Below are 13,672 nucleotides of genomic sequence, written 5' to 3' on the forward strand. Positions count from 1 at the left end.
ATATTGGGGAAGGGATGAGATTTTATATTTCTTCATAAGCATTAATCTTATTTTGTCAATTAGGAACATTCAGCACCCACCCGCTATCAAGGCAGCTGCCTATCATGTCATGCCCTACCTGCACAGGTGTGCTGGCTACTCAAATGATCCAATTAAGGAGGCCATTTAGTCAGCAGCAGCAGAAGTCCTGTGCCTGGACGCTCCAACAGCGGCCAGACACAAGCAGAAGCAGAAGCAGCAGAAGCAGCAGCAGCACCACCTTTTGTTTTTTGGCTGCAGCAGCAGCAAGGCCCACAGGGCTGGCTAGCTGGCTAGCCAGCAAGCAGGTAGCAATGAAAGTAGGAATCTTTCTTTTTAACCCTGTAAGGGGGTGGTGCACTGTACCCGAAGATACTGCCATATCGGGTCAATGCATAGGGCGACGGAAGCAAGCTTCGAAATCGGCCCCCGTTCTCAAAAATCCATTTAATATATGGTCCCCAGATAGGGGACGTATCAGATATTAAACTGATAAGAACAGATACTACACTTGATCTTAGCCAAAAGGCCGAGAAGCGATAACCGTGAAAGGGGCGGGCCCAACAAGGTGCCCTTCATGGGCACTATCACTGCTTGCTGTCAGGGAGGCTGCCAGACAATTTTCCATGCACACTCTGGGCTGGGGGGCAGTCAACCACCAGTACACACAGCAGAACCTAAACCCATACCATTATTGCTAAGCAGCAAGACAGGGGCCCATTGCACTCCCACGGGGCCTTTTTAAATGCAATCCATAACCCGGATTTGCCAGGAACCCTTCTTACTCCTCCTACTTGCATGTGACACTGGGCTTAGGATCTGCATAGGAAACACACACACAAGCACACACCTACCTTTGTTGCCTGCAGATGCCTCCTTGGCTGTCCCCAAACGGTATCAAACCAACACCCACGGGAAGCTGTAAGCATAGAGGACATGCCTGCACCCCATTGGACTTACCTGTGTGGGTTAAACCCGGGTTATTTGACAACCTATGGCGGTGATGGTTCTGCTCAGGCAGAGCAGTGCTGATGCTCCTCATAAAGCTGTCGCTGCTGTGAAGGTTCTAGGTGACATCACAAATCCCTATGGTTACATACACAACAAAGCTGGGTTGTTGTTGTTTACACTCTGCAAGGCCTGTGGAAGTGAGTGACATCATAGCACTGTAGTTCTGAGGGTTCTAGATGGATGCAACAATCTCCTGTTGCTTCTATGAAGGCCATAATAGACGACATCACCAAACAGCTCCATAGTCACATACACAGCAAAGGAGAGATGTTGTTTACACCTAGTGATGTCAGTGGTATTGAGTGACATCACAGCACAGTGCTAAGGCTCCTGGGCCTGGACACAGCAGCGGCTGCAATATCTCAACGGAGAATACGTTTATATATATGTGTGTGTGTGCGCGTATATATATATATATATATATATATATATATATATATATATATTTCTCCGCCGAAATCACTTTTAAACCCATTTCCACCTTTTTTTCCCTTCTCTTCCTCTTACTTTTTTTTCACGTTTTTTTACGTTTTTCTCCTTTTCGCCTCTTTTCTGGGCGTATTATTCTTCTTTTTCTTCTTTTTTTTCGTCTAATGCATACCCCATCAGTGCAGCAATGCTTATTCAATACCGCCAGCAGATGGAGACACTGGGGGATAATTTTCTAAGGATTTATACTGATTTTTCCTGTCTGAATTTGTCGCACAGAAAGTTGCAGGCCAAATATGTGTGACATTTCTGCGACTTTAGCTTCTAGAGCATTTTTACAACATTATACATAGGTGCTGAATACATAAAAAGCGACTGTTCAGCGACAGACAAGTCGCATCGGCTGAAAGTAGGCCAGAATGTCAGTCCATGTTGGAGCAGGTTTAGATACAGTCTAAAGTATAGATCTCAAAGTCTGTGCACAGAATTTAGCAAGGGCCTCGCACCTTCTGATGCATCAGGTAGGTGCACAATAGCATAGCCTAACCCTCTGTACTTTGGTCTATATTGATGCGGGACATAGACAGCCAGCTGATGACCAATCCATTAGTGCAATGGATGGCTGGAAGCATTTGTCTTTGCCTTTGCAATACCACAGAAGCAATGCATGGTCAATGTACAGCAATGACACACCTGTGTGAACAGCCAGGAGACCCCCCCCCCATGTTATGTTACATAGTTACATAGTTAGTACGGTCGAAAAAAGACATATGTCCATCAAGTTCAACCAGGGAATTAAGGGGTAGGGGTGTGGCGCGATATTGGGGAAGGGATGAGATTTTATATTTCTTCATAAGCATTAATCTTATTTTGTCAATTAGGAACATTCAGCACCCACCCGCTATCAAGGCAGCTGCCTATCATGTCATGCCCTACCTGCACAGGTGTGCTGGCTACTCAAATGATCCAATTAAGGAGGCCATTTAGTCAGCAGCAGCAGAAGTCCTGTGCCTGGACGCTCCAACAGCGGCCAGACACAAGCAGAAGCAGAAGCAGCAGCAGCACCACCTTTTGTTTTTTGGCTGCAGCAGCAGCAAGGCCCACAGGGCTGGCTAGCTGGCTAGCCAGCAAGCAGGTAGCAATGAAAGTAGGAATCTTTCTTTTTAACCCTGTAAGGGGGTGGTGCACTGTACCCGAAGATACTGCCATATCGGGTCAATGCATAGGGCGACGGAAGCAAGCTTCGAAATCGGCCCCCGTTCTCAAAAATCCATTTAATATATGGTCCCCAGATAGGGGACGTATCAGATATTAAACTGATAAGAACAGATACTACACTTGATCTTAGCCAAAAGGCCGAGAAGCGATAACCGTGAAAGGGGCGGGCCCAACAAGGTGCCCTTCATGGGCACTATCACTGCTTGCTGTCAGGGAGGCTGCCAGACAATTTTCCATGCACACTCTGGGCTGGGGGGCAGTCAACCACCAGTACACACAGCAGAACCTAAACCCATACCATTATTGCTAAGCAGCAAGACAGGGGCCCATTGCACTCCCACGGGGCCTTTTTAAATGCAATCCATAACCCGGATTTGCCAGGAACCCTTCTTACTCCTCCTACTTGCATGTGACACTGGGCTTAGGATCTGCATAGGAAACACACACACAAGCACACACCTACCTTTGTTGCCTGCAGATGCCTCCTTGGCTGTCCCCAAACGGTATCAAACCAACACCCACGGGAAGCTGTAAGCATAGAGGACATGCCTGCACCCCATTGGACTTACCTGTGTGGGTTAAACCCGGGTTATTTGACAACCTATGGCGGTGATGGTTCTGCTCAGGCAGAGCAGTGCTGATGCTCCTCATAAAGCTGTCGCTGCTGTGAAGGTTCTAGGTGACATCACAAATCCCTATGGTTACATACACAACAAAGCTGGGTTGTTGTTGTTTACACTCTGCAAGGCCTGTGGAAGTGAGTGACATCATAGCACTGTAGTTCTGAGGGTTCTAGATGGATGCAACAATCTCCTGTTGCTTCTATGAAGGCCATAATAGACGACATCACCAAACAGCTCCATAGTCACATACACAGCAAAGGAGAGATGTTGTTTACACCTAGTGATGTCAGTGGTATTGAGTGACATCACAGCACAGTGCTAAGGCTCCTGGGCCTGGACACAGCAGCGGCTGCAATATCTCAACGGAGAATACGTTTATATATATGTGTGTGTGTGCGCGTATAATATATATATATATATATATATATATATATATATATATATATATATATATATCTCCGCCGAAATCACTTTTAAACCCATTTCCACCTTTTTTTCCCTTCTCTTCCTCTTACTTTTTTTTCACGTTTTTTTACGTTTTTCTCCTTTTCGCCTCTTTTCTGGGCGTATTATTCTTCTTTTTCTTCTTTTTTTTCGTCTAATGCATACCCCATCAGTGCAGCAATGCTTATTCAATACCGCCAGCAGATGGAGACACTGGGGGATAATTTTCTAAGGATTTATACTGATTTTTCCTGTCTGAATTTGTCGCACAGAAAGTTGCAGGCCAAATATGTGTGACATTTCTGCGACTTTAGCTTCTAGAGCATTTTTACAACATTATACATAGGTGCTGAATACATAAAAAGCGACTGTTCAGCGACAGACAAGTCGCATCGGCTGAAAGTAGGCCAGAATGTCAGTCCATGTTGGAGCAGGTTTAGATACAGTCTAAAGTATAGATCTCAAAGTCTGTGCACAGAATTTAGCAAGGGCCTCGCACCTTCTGATGCATCAGGTAGGTGCACAATAGCATAGCCTAACCCTCTGTACTTTGGTCTATATTGATGCGGGACATAGACAGCCAGCTGATGACCAATCCATTAGTGCAATGGATGGCTGGAAGCATTTGTCTTTGCCTTTGCAATACCACAGAAGCAATGCATGGTCAATGTACAGCAATGACACACCTGTGTGAACAGCCAGGAGACCCCCCCCCCCCCCCCATGTTATGTTACATAGTTACATAGTTAGTACGGTCGAAAAAAGACATATGTCCATCAAGTTCAAGCAGGGAATTAAGGGGTAGGGGTGTGGCGCGATATTGGGGAAGGGATGAGATTTTATATTTCTTCATAAGCATTAATCTTATTTTGTCAATTAGGAACATTCAGCACCCACCCGCTATCAAGGCAGCTGCCTATCATGTCATGCCCTACCTGCACAGGTGTGCTGGCTACTCAAATGATCCAATTAAGGAGGCCATTTAGTCAGCAGCAGCAGAAGTCCTGTGCCTGGACGCTCCAACAGCGGCCAGACACAAGCAGAAGCAGAAGCAGCAGAAGCAGCAGCAGCACCACCTTTTGTTTTTTGGCTGCAGCAGCAGCAAGGCCCACAGGGCGGGCTAGCTGGCTAGCCAGCAAGCAGGTAGCAATGAAAGTAGGAATCTTTCTTTTTAACCCTGTAAGGGGGTGGTGCACTGTACCCGAAGATACTGCCATATCGGGTCAATGCATAGGGCGACGGAAGCAAGCTTCGAAATCGGCCCCCGTTCTCAAAAATCCATTTAATATATGGTCCCCAGATAGGGGACGTATCAGATATTAAACTGATAAGAACAGATACTACACTTGATCTTAGCCAAAAGGCCGAGAAGCGATAACCGTGAAAGGGGCGGGCCCAACAAGGTGCCCTTCATGGGCACTATCACTGCTTGCTGTCAGGGAGGCTACCAGACAATTTTCCATGCACTCTCTGGGCTGGGGGGCAGTCAACCACCAGTACACACAGCAGAACCTAAACCCATACCATTATTGCTAAGCAGCAAGACAGGGGCCCATTGCACTCCCACGGGGCCTTTTTAAATGCAATCCATAACCCGGATTTGCCAGGAACCCTTCTTACTCCTCCTACTTGCATGTGACACTGGGCTTAGGATCTGCATAGGAAACACACACACAAGCACACACCTACCTTTGTTGCCTGCAGATGCCTCCTTGGCTGTCCCCAAACGGTATCAAACCAACACCCACGGGAAGCTGTAAGCATAGAGGACATGCCTGCACCCCATTGGACTTACCTGTGTGGGTTAAACCCGGGTTATTTGACAACCTATGGCGGTGATGGTTCTGCTCAGGCAGAGCAGTGCTGATGCTCCTCATAAAGCTGTCGCTGCTGTGAAGGTTCTAGGTGACATCACAAATCCCTATGGTTACATACACAACAAAGCTGGGTTGTTGTTGTTTACAGTCTGCAAGGCCTGTGGAAGTGAGTGACATCATAGCACTGTAGTTCTGAGGGTTCTAGATGGATGCAACAATCTCCTGTTGCTTCTATGAAGGCCATAATAGACGACATCACCAAACAGCTCCATAGTCACATACACAGCAAAGGAGAGATGTTGTTTACACCTAGTGATGTCAGTGGTATTGAGTGACATCACAGCACAGTGCTAAGGCTCCTGGGCCTGGACACAGCAGCGGCTGCAATATCTCAACGGAGAATACGTTTATATATATGTGTGTGTGTGCGCGTATATATATTCCGTTCAGTCATTACAAGTCGTACAATAAATTACAGTCACACAAAGCATGATAGTACAATACACAGCAAAGGTTCCCTAAGCTATACATCGCACACCATGCTACTCTAACATTCAGCTCAATCCTGCAATAGAAAAGCACAAGAGATCAAACAAAAACCAAATAATACAATCTGTGATCGGGGTAGGGGTGTGGGCGACTATGTGGGGGTAGGGAGGGGGCGGATCACAGGGCCAAACTGTTGGGCTGTATCTTCAGGGAGACATGGGAGAAGGAGAGGGGTCTTCACTCCTCTTCTTCCTCATCAACGGCCGAGCTGTCCAAGATGTAATAGTCTCTAAGCAGGTTCTTGATGAACCTGCGGCAGTCCCGGACGGACATGTTTTCCCTGTTGATCACGAGGCGGTTCCTGGCAAGCCACACTGCGTCCTTAAAACAGTTCATAAGGCGCCAGGCCTCCTGGATGGCCTCCACGTCGTGGGTCCCAGGGAACAGGCCGTAAAGCACCGAATGGTACGATAGGCAGCTCCTGGGCACTGAGTCTCTGAGTTCCTGTTCTAGGGCGTCCAACAGACCCTGTGCAAAGGGGCACTGCCAAAACACGTGGAAAGATGTTTCCTCCACGTAGGGGCAACGGGGGCAGTACCGGGTCTTGCACAGGTTGCGGGCATGCATGAATGACCTGAGAGAGAGACCTCCCATGACGGCCATCCACGACAAGTCCTTGTGTCCATTGGTAAGCCGCTTTGAGGCCACATTGTTCCAAACTGTCTCTGCAGTGGCTGCGGGGAGTCCCGGAACCAGCTCGGTCGAGTCCTTAGCTCGGATGAGCTTGTGGATTGTCTTTGGCTTCCATAGGTCTGGTTTCAGTCCTTCCAGCTGGTGCTCCCTCACAAACCGGACAACATCCCCATAGAACCAGGGAGTGTTCCAGTTGTAAGGGATGGAGCTGTCCCACTTGTCCCAGCCCAGCTGTCTCCAGAGGGGCATGAGAAGCAAGCGAGACATGGACCTGCCCGCTGAGCCAGTCTTTTCAACAAGAGTCCGCTGCACCGTGACACATGCAAAGGAGGCCCTCAGCAGAGCGGGGATGTCGGGTATTCCCTTCCCACCCTTGCGGGGTTCCTTGTACATCACGGTCCTCTTGACTCTGTCCATTTTGCCCCAGACGAAGCCAAACACTGTCCGGGTGATGGCCTTGCAAACGGTGGTATGGGGAGGCCAGGCCTGTGCGGTATATTGGAGCACAGGCAAAACTTCACTCCGCAGGACAAGTGCCTTGCCTTCCATCGTGAGCTTTCTGGAGCTCCACAGTCCGATCTTTGAGTTTATCCTTCCTAGTCGGTCTTGCCAAGACTTAAGGGCCGCTCCTTCCTTCCCGAACCAGACTCCAAGAATTTGAATGAAGTCCGGCTTAACGGCAAAGGGGAAGGGGGCGGAAGAAGCCATGTGCCACTTCCCGAAGAGCATGGCCTCCGACTTCCCGCAGTTGACTTTTGCCCCCGAAGCTCTGCCGAAGTCCTCGCAGGTCTGGACGAGTGCAGTCACCGAACGCTGGTCAGCGCAGAAGACGGTCACGTCGTCCATGTAGAGCGAGCACTTGACCTCGTGGCGATCTGGTCCTGGTGCGGTGATCCCTCTGATCTCTCCATTCTGCCGGATAGTCTCAGCGAAGAGCTCTATAACACAAACAAAAAGGAGAGGTGAAAGAGGGCAGCCTTGTCTAACCCCTGAAAGAATAGGAAAGGGGTCAGTCTTCCAGCCGTTCACCAACACCGTGCTGTAAATGTCAAAATACATAACGTTAACAAAAGAGCAAAACATCTTCCCCAGACCCAGCCTGCGCAAAACCCTGTCCATGAATGCGTGGGAGACACGGTCGAACGCCTTCTCCTGATCTAAGCTGACCAGGGCGGCGCGGCCCCCGCGGTCCTGGATGTAATGGACCGTGTCTCTCACAAGGGCAAGGCTGTCGGCAATCCTGCGGCCAGGAATGCTGCAGGTCTGGTCCGGATGGACGATCTGCCCCATGACAGGTTTCAGCCTGTTGGCCAGCACCTTGGCGAGGATCTTGTAGTCCACGTTCAGGAGAGAGATGGGACGCCAGTTTTTCAGGTCACATCTCTCCCCCTTCCGCTTATACAAGATCGTGATCATCCCTTCCCTCAACGACGGAGGCATTCTGCCCCCCACCACCATCTCCTCGTACACCTCCAACAGGTCCGGACAGATCAGGTCACCCAGCGCTACGTAGAGCTCGGCCGGGAGACCGTCACTGCCCGGGGTCCTGCCGGGCTTAAAGGATTTAGCGGCAGAGAGCAGCTCCCCCACCGTCAAGGGATCGTCCATAGCCGCCGCACCTGCGGGATCAACAACGTTAGTGACACCTGACAGGAACCTCTCGGCGGCTTCGGGGTCGGATGACTTGGGGGCGTAGAGGTTGCTGTAGAAGTCGTGGACGACCCCCACCACTTCCTCCTTGCCGCTCCTCATGTGTCCGGTCTCATCTCGTAGCTCAGTCAGGGGCGTGTGGCCGGCATGGAGCTTCCTGAAAAAGAAAGAGTTACATTTCTCACCCTTCTCCAGGTTCTCCACCTTGGAACGAAAGACGATTCGCTTGGATTCCTCCTCAAAGTGCCTTTTCAAGCTCTTTTTGGTCTCCTCCAGCTCCTCCCTGACGTCCCAGCCACACTGGAGCAGGTCCTGCAGGGACCGCAGCTCGCGCTGCAGTTTCCTCAAGTCCCACTTCTTCGCACACGCCTGTTGTCTGCCTTTTGCCTGAAAGAAACAACGGAATTCGACTTTAACATATTCCCACCAATCGCTGATGCACTTGAACAGACATTTGTCATTTCGCCATACAAGGTAAGCATCCCTAAGTTCCTCCATGACCTCCCTCTGCTCCAACAGGGCACAATTCAACTTCCAGGAGCCCGGGCCAGGTGGGAATCCATGGCCCAGAGTCCCCCGGAATCGAATGGCCCTGTGGTCAGAGAAGAAGCAGGGGACCATAGAGTACGACACCTTTCTGACTGTTCTCGAAGTGAAGATGAAGTCTATCCGAGAACGGAGCGAGCCATCGGGGCGGCTCCACGTATAGTTTACGGAGCCGTTCCCGATGGACCCGACAACGTCCTGCAAGGATGCCTCCGTCACCATCTCAATCAGCAGTTTAGACGTCACGTCCAGGTTGGCGGATGTGCCAGAACTGCGCCCTTCCACCTCAATGGGGCAGTTGAAGTCACCACCCAACACTACTGCTCTAGTGGTGGCGAGTTCAGCCCGCAGGGCCTGGAGAACCTCCAGTCGGACATCCCTCTCAGGGGAGGCATACACGTTGATGAGCCGCACGGGCTCACCCGCCCAGGAACCGTCTGCGACAAGAAGTCTGCCACAGACGAGCTCCCGGACGGAATCAAGTGCAAAGTTACCTCCCCTGATCAGGATGGCCACCCCCGCAGACCTATTGTCGCCCCCACCAGACCAGTAGGAAGGGCCGTGAGGCCACTGCCTGGCCAGATGGTTGTAAGACCTAGAAGCAGACAAAGCACATTCCTGCAACATGTAAACATCACACCTCTGGGAATCTAAGAACGTAAGAACAGTCTGAAATCTGAACCAAGCTCTAATACTCCTCACATTAATGCAGAAGATGTTGAGATCAGCCATGGGAATAAAAAGAGAGGTTAGTTCTGATACTAGTTACCAGTCTGGTCGGACGGGTCCTCTTCTCTGGCGCCTGTCGGCTCCTGTGGCTTCTCGTAGCGCCCTTCCAAGAACTCGTCGTAGACCGTGTTGGACGGAGTGTCTAGGATTTTCTTAACCTCTGGGTCCTGCAGCAGCTCCTCCATAGATTGAGCTTGGACTGGCTCTGCTTGGACCTGCTCCACTTGGGCCTGCTCCATCACCTCCTCTCCTTCTGAAGCCTCAAGGCTCTCGCAGACCTGCTCCATCTCCTCCTCCTCATCTGAAGCTTGAGGGGTCTCGCAGGTCTCGATTATCTTTCTTTTGTGGGACTCTTCTGATACGTTGTCCCTTCCTTTCCTCTTCCTCTGTATGGTACCTGGGGGAGGAAGCACAGGAAAGTCCTCCGAAGGGCGGGCACCAGCAGCTGGAGGGGGGTTAGGTGCTGCTGGGCCAGGAGAGAAAGGAGGCTGGGTGGGGCGGGGGGCAGGAGAGAGTGCCCGGGCAGGGGAGGACGGGGCAGGGGTGGGCCGGGCAGGGGAGGACGGGGCAGGGGTGGGCCGGGCAGGGGAGGACGGGGCAGGGGTGGGCCGGGGTGGGGTACGGGGGGCAGGGGTGGGGCGGGATGGGGCAGGAGGGGCAGGGGTGGGACGGGATGGGGTAGGAGGGGCAGGGGTGGGACGGGATGGGGCAGGAGGGGGAGGGGTGGGACGGGATGGGGCAGGGGTGGGACGGGATGGGGCAGGGGTGGGGCGGGATGGGGCAGGAGATGGGGCGGGAGGGGCAGGGGATGGGGCGGGAGGGGCAGGGGAGGGGGGGGATGGGGCAGGGGTGGTGGCTTTCGCCTTCTTACCCTCCTTGGTCGGCTTGGCCATCCGTGGTGTTGGCTCCGGAGCTGGGGCTGGCTTCGGTGCTCTCGCTGCCACAGATGCCCATGTTCTCTCCCTCTGGGGGCAGTCCTTGTAGCTGTGGGCTGCCAGTCCGCAGAGGTTGCAGGTCTTGCTCTTGGGGCAGTCCTTGGTCGTGTGACCTGTCACACGGCAATACCTGCAGGCATCCTCCGTACAGTCCTTGCCCTCGTGGCCCATCTTGCCGCATCTCCTGCAGGTCTGCGGCATGTCCGGGTAGAAGATAAGTCCTGTGGAGTTGCCCAAGGAAAATGTCGTTGGCAGGTGCTGTAGTCCGTCTGGAGAAGCAGGGTTCTTGTTGAGTCTGACGACCACAGACCACTTGCAGGTCCAGTATCCGAGTGAGTTCAGGATGCGGGTGGGCTCCCTCACCACGGTGCAGAAGCGCTTCAGGAAGGTCGAGATGTCCGTGCCTGGGGTGTGTGGGTTCCGCATTGAGACCGTCACCCGCCTCTCCTCTCTTTGAATAAGGCAGTTGCCCACAAAGCGAGAGAAAGGGGATTCGGGACTCGCCGCTTTCACCACCTCCCAGTATCTTCTACAGGTCCCAATGGTGGCAAAGGTGATGTAGAAGATTCCCGAAAAGAAGGTTGCTATTCCCAGGGTGTCAGCCGTGGGGAAGCCTTGATCCGCCAGCATCTTCTTGCAGAACACGTCGTGGGACATGTCCGGCACCCTTCCATCCACGGGCTTGAGCTTCAAGGCAACAGTCTGCCTCATCCAGGGCTCCAGGGTTGGAGCTTCCAGGTTAGGAATTCTGCCGCCCTTCTGCCTTGCCGTGGTGGAGGTTGAAGCTTGCTGTGGTTGGGGCTGGACCTCCAGGCCTTGCCCTGCAGCCTCCTGGGTGGACTTGCTGGTTGAGGCCATGGCTTCTTCCAGCAGGCTCTTTTCCGCTTCCTTGCTTACTTGTGGAGAGAGGCTTCGCAAAGTCTTCTTTCCCGGGTGGGAGGAGCTATGCAGATCCGGTCCCGGTGGGAGGAGCTATGCAAATCCTTCTCCAGAGGCAGCGAGTTTCTTCGAAAAGATTCTGCGCCGCCTTCCTCTTCGCCGCTGTTCCGGAATTCACCGCCGATTCCCTTCTTCCAGGTTCTTCGTCGGCTTCTTCCGGAGCTGCAGTCTTCAAGATCTTCTCCTTCTTCAGATGTTCCGAGGCAGGCAGGAGACGATCTTCAGGTGGTATGCTCTAGAGAAATGCGGTTCTAATAAGAACGAAAAGTACTGCAATCGTACTACGCAAAATCTCTACCACAATGCTTGGAGTTCTTCAGACCGTAGCGATCATGGTATCTCCCCTGCCAGGTAAGTATTAAATATTAAACTGATAAGAACAGATACTACACTTGATCTTAGCCAAAAGGCCGAGAAGCGATAACCGTGAAAGGGGCGGGCCCAACAAGGTGCCCTTCATGGGCACTATCACTGCTTGCTGTCAGGGAGGCTGCCAGACAATTTTCCATGCACACTCTGGGCTGGGGGGCAGTCAACCACCAGTACACACAGCAGAACCTAAACCCATACCATTATTGCTAAGCAGCAAGACAGGGGCCCATTGCACTCCCACGGGGCCTTTTTAAATGCAATCCATAACCCGGATTTGCCAGGAACCCTTCTTACTCCTCCTACTTGCATGTGACACTGGGCTTAGGATCTGCATAGGAAACACACACACAAGCACACACCTACCTTTGTTGCCTGCAGATGCCTCCTTGGCTGTCCCCAAACGGTATCAAACCAACACCCACGGGAAGCTGTAAGCATAGAGGACATGCCTGCACCCCATTGGACTTACCTGTGTGGGTTAAATCCGGGTTATTTGACAACCTATGGCGGTGATGGTTCTGCTCAGGCAGAGCAGTGCTGATGCTCCTCATAAAGCTGTCGCTGCTGTGAAGGTTCTAGGTGACATCACAAATCCCTATGGTTACATACACAACAAAGCTGGGTTGTTGTTGTTTACAGTCTGCAAGGCCTGTGGAAGTGAGTGACATCATAGCACTGTAGTTCTGAGGGTTCTAGATGGATGCAACAATCTCCTGTTGCTTCTATGAAGGCCATAATAGACGACATCACCAAACAGCTCCATAGTCACATACACAGCAAAGGAGAGATGTTGTTTACACCTAGTGATGTCAGTGGTATTGAGTGACATCACAGCACAGTGCTAAGGCTCCTGGGCCTGGACACAGCAGCGGCTGCAATATCTCAACGGAGAATACGTTTATATATATGTGTGTGTGTGCGCGTATATATATATATATATATATATATATATATATATATATTTCTCCGCCGAAATCACTTTTAAACCCATTTCCACCTTTTTTTCCCTTCTCTTCCTCTTACTTTTTTTTCACGTTTTTTTACATTTTTCTCCTTTTCGCCTCTTTTCTGGGCGTATTATTCTTCTTTTTCTTCTTTTTTTTCGTCTAATGCATACCCCATCAGTGCAGCAATGCTTATTCAATACCGCCAGCAGATGGAGACACTGGGGGATAATTTTCTAAGGATTTATACTGATTTTTCCTGTCTGAATTTGTCGCACAGAAAGTTGCAGGCCAAATATGTGTGACATTTCTGTGACTTTAGCTTCTAGAGCATTTTTACAACATTATACATAGGTGCTGAATACATAAAAAGCGACTGTTCAGCGACAGACAAGTCGCATCGGCTGAAAGTAGGCCAGAATGTCAGTCCATGTTGGAGCAGGTTTAGATACAGTCTAAAGTATAGATCTCAAAGTCTGTGCACAGAATTTAGCAAGGGCCTCGCACCTTCTGATGCATCAGGTAGGTGCACAATAGCATAGCCTAACCCTCTGTACTTTGGTCTATATTGATGCGGGACATAGACAGCCAGCTGATGACCAATCCATTAGTGCAATGGATGGCTGGAAGCATTTGTCTTTGCCTTTGCAATACCACAGAAGCAATGCATGGTCAATGTACAGCAATGACACACCTGTGTGAACAGCCAGGAGACCCCCCCCCCCCCCCCCCCATGTTATGTTACATAGTTACATAGTTAGTACGGTCGAAAAAAGACATATGTCCATCAAGTTCAACCAGGGAATTAAGGGGTA

General features: G+C 51.0%; 3 non-coding genes and 1 pseudogene across 3 annotated transcripts; all 4 read right to left on the reverse strand.

Moving 5' to 3' along the window:
* Positions 1–368: 368 nt before the first annotated feature.
* Positions 369–559, reverse strand: LOC130348058 (U2 spliceosomal RNA). The gene has a single exon (XR_008885855.1). It is a non-coding gene; the product is annotated as a U2 spliceosomal RNA (small nuclear RNA).
* A 2,076-nt stretch (positions 560–2,635) lies between these two features.
* LOC130348059 (U2 spliceosomal RNA) lies at positions 2,636–2,826 on the reverse strand. The gene has a single exon (XR_008885856.1). It is a non-coding gene; the product is annotated as a U2 spliceosomal RNA (small nuclear RNA).
* Positions 2,827–4,928: 2,102 nt separating this feature from the next.
* LOC130348060 (U2 spliceosomal RNA) lies at positions 4,929–5,119 on the reverse strand. Its single transcript, XR_008885857.1, has one exon. It is a non-coding gene; the product is annotated as a U2 spliceosomal RNA (small nuclear RNA).
* Positions 5,120–11,784: 6,665 nt separating this feature from the next.
* On the reverse strand, positions 11,785–11,963 carry LOC130348038 (U2 spliceosomal RNA; annotated as a pseudogene).
* Between the last annotated feature and the right edge of the window lie 1,709 nt (positions 11,964–13,672).

The sequence above is a fragment of the Hyla sarda genome, unplaced genomic scaffold (genome assembly GCF_029499605.1).
Source record: "Hyla sarda isolate aHylSar1 unplaced genomic scaffold, aHylSar1.hap1 scaffold_864, whole genome shotgun sequence".
NCBI lineage: Eukaryota > Metazoa > Chordata > Amphibia > Anura > Hylidae > Hyla > Hyla sarda.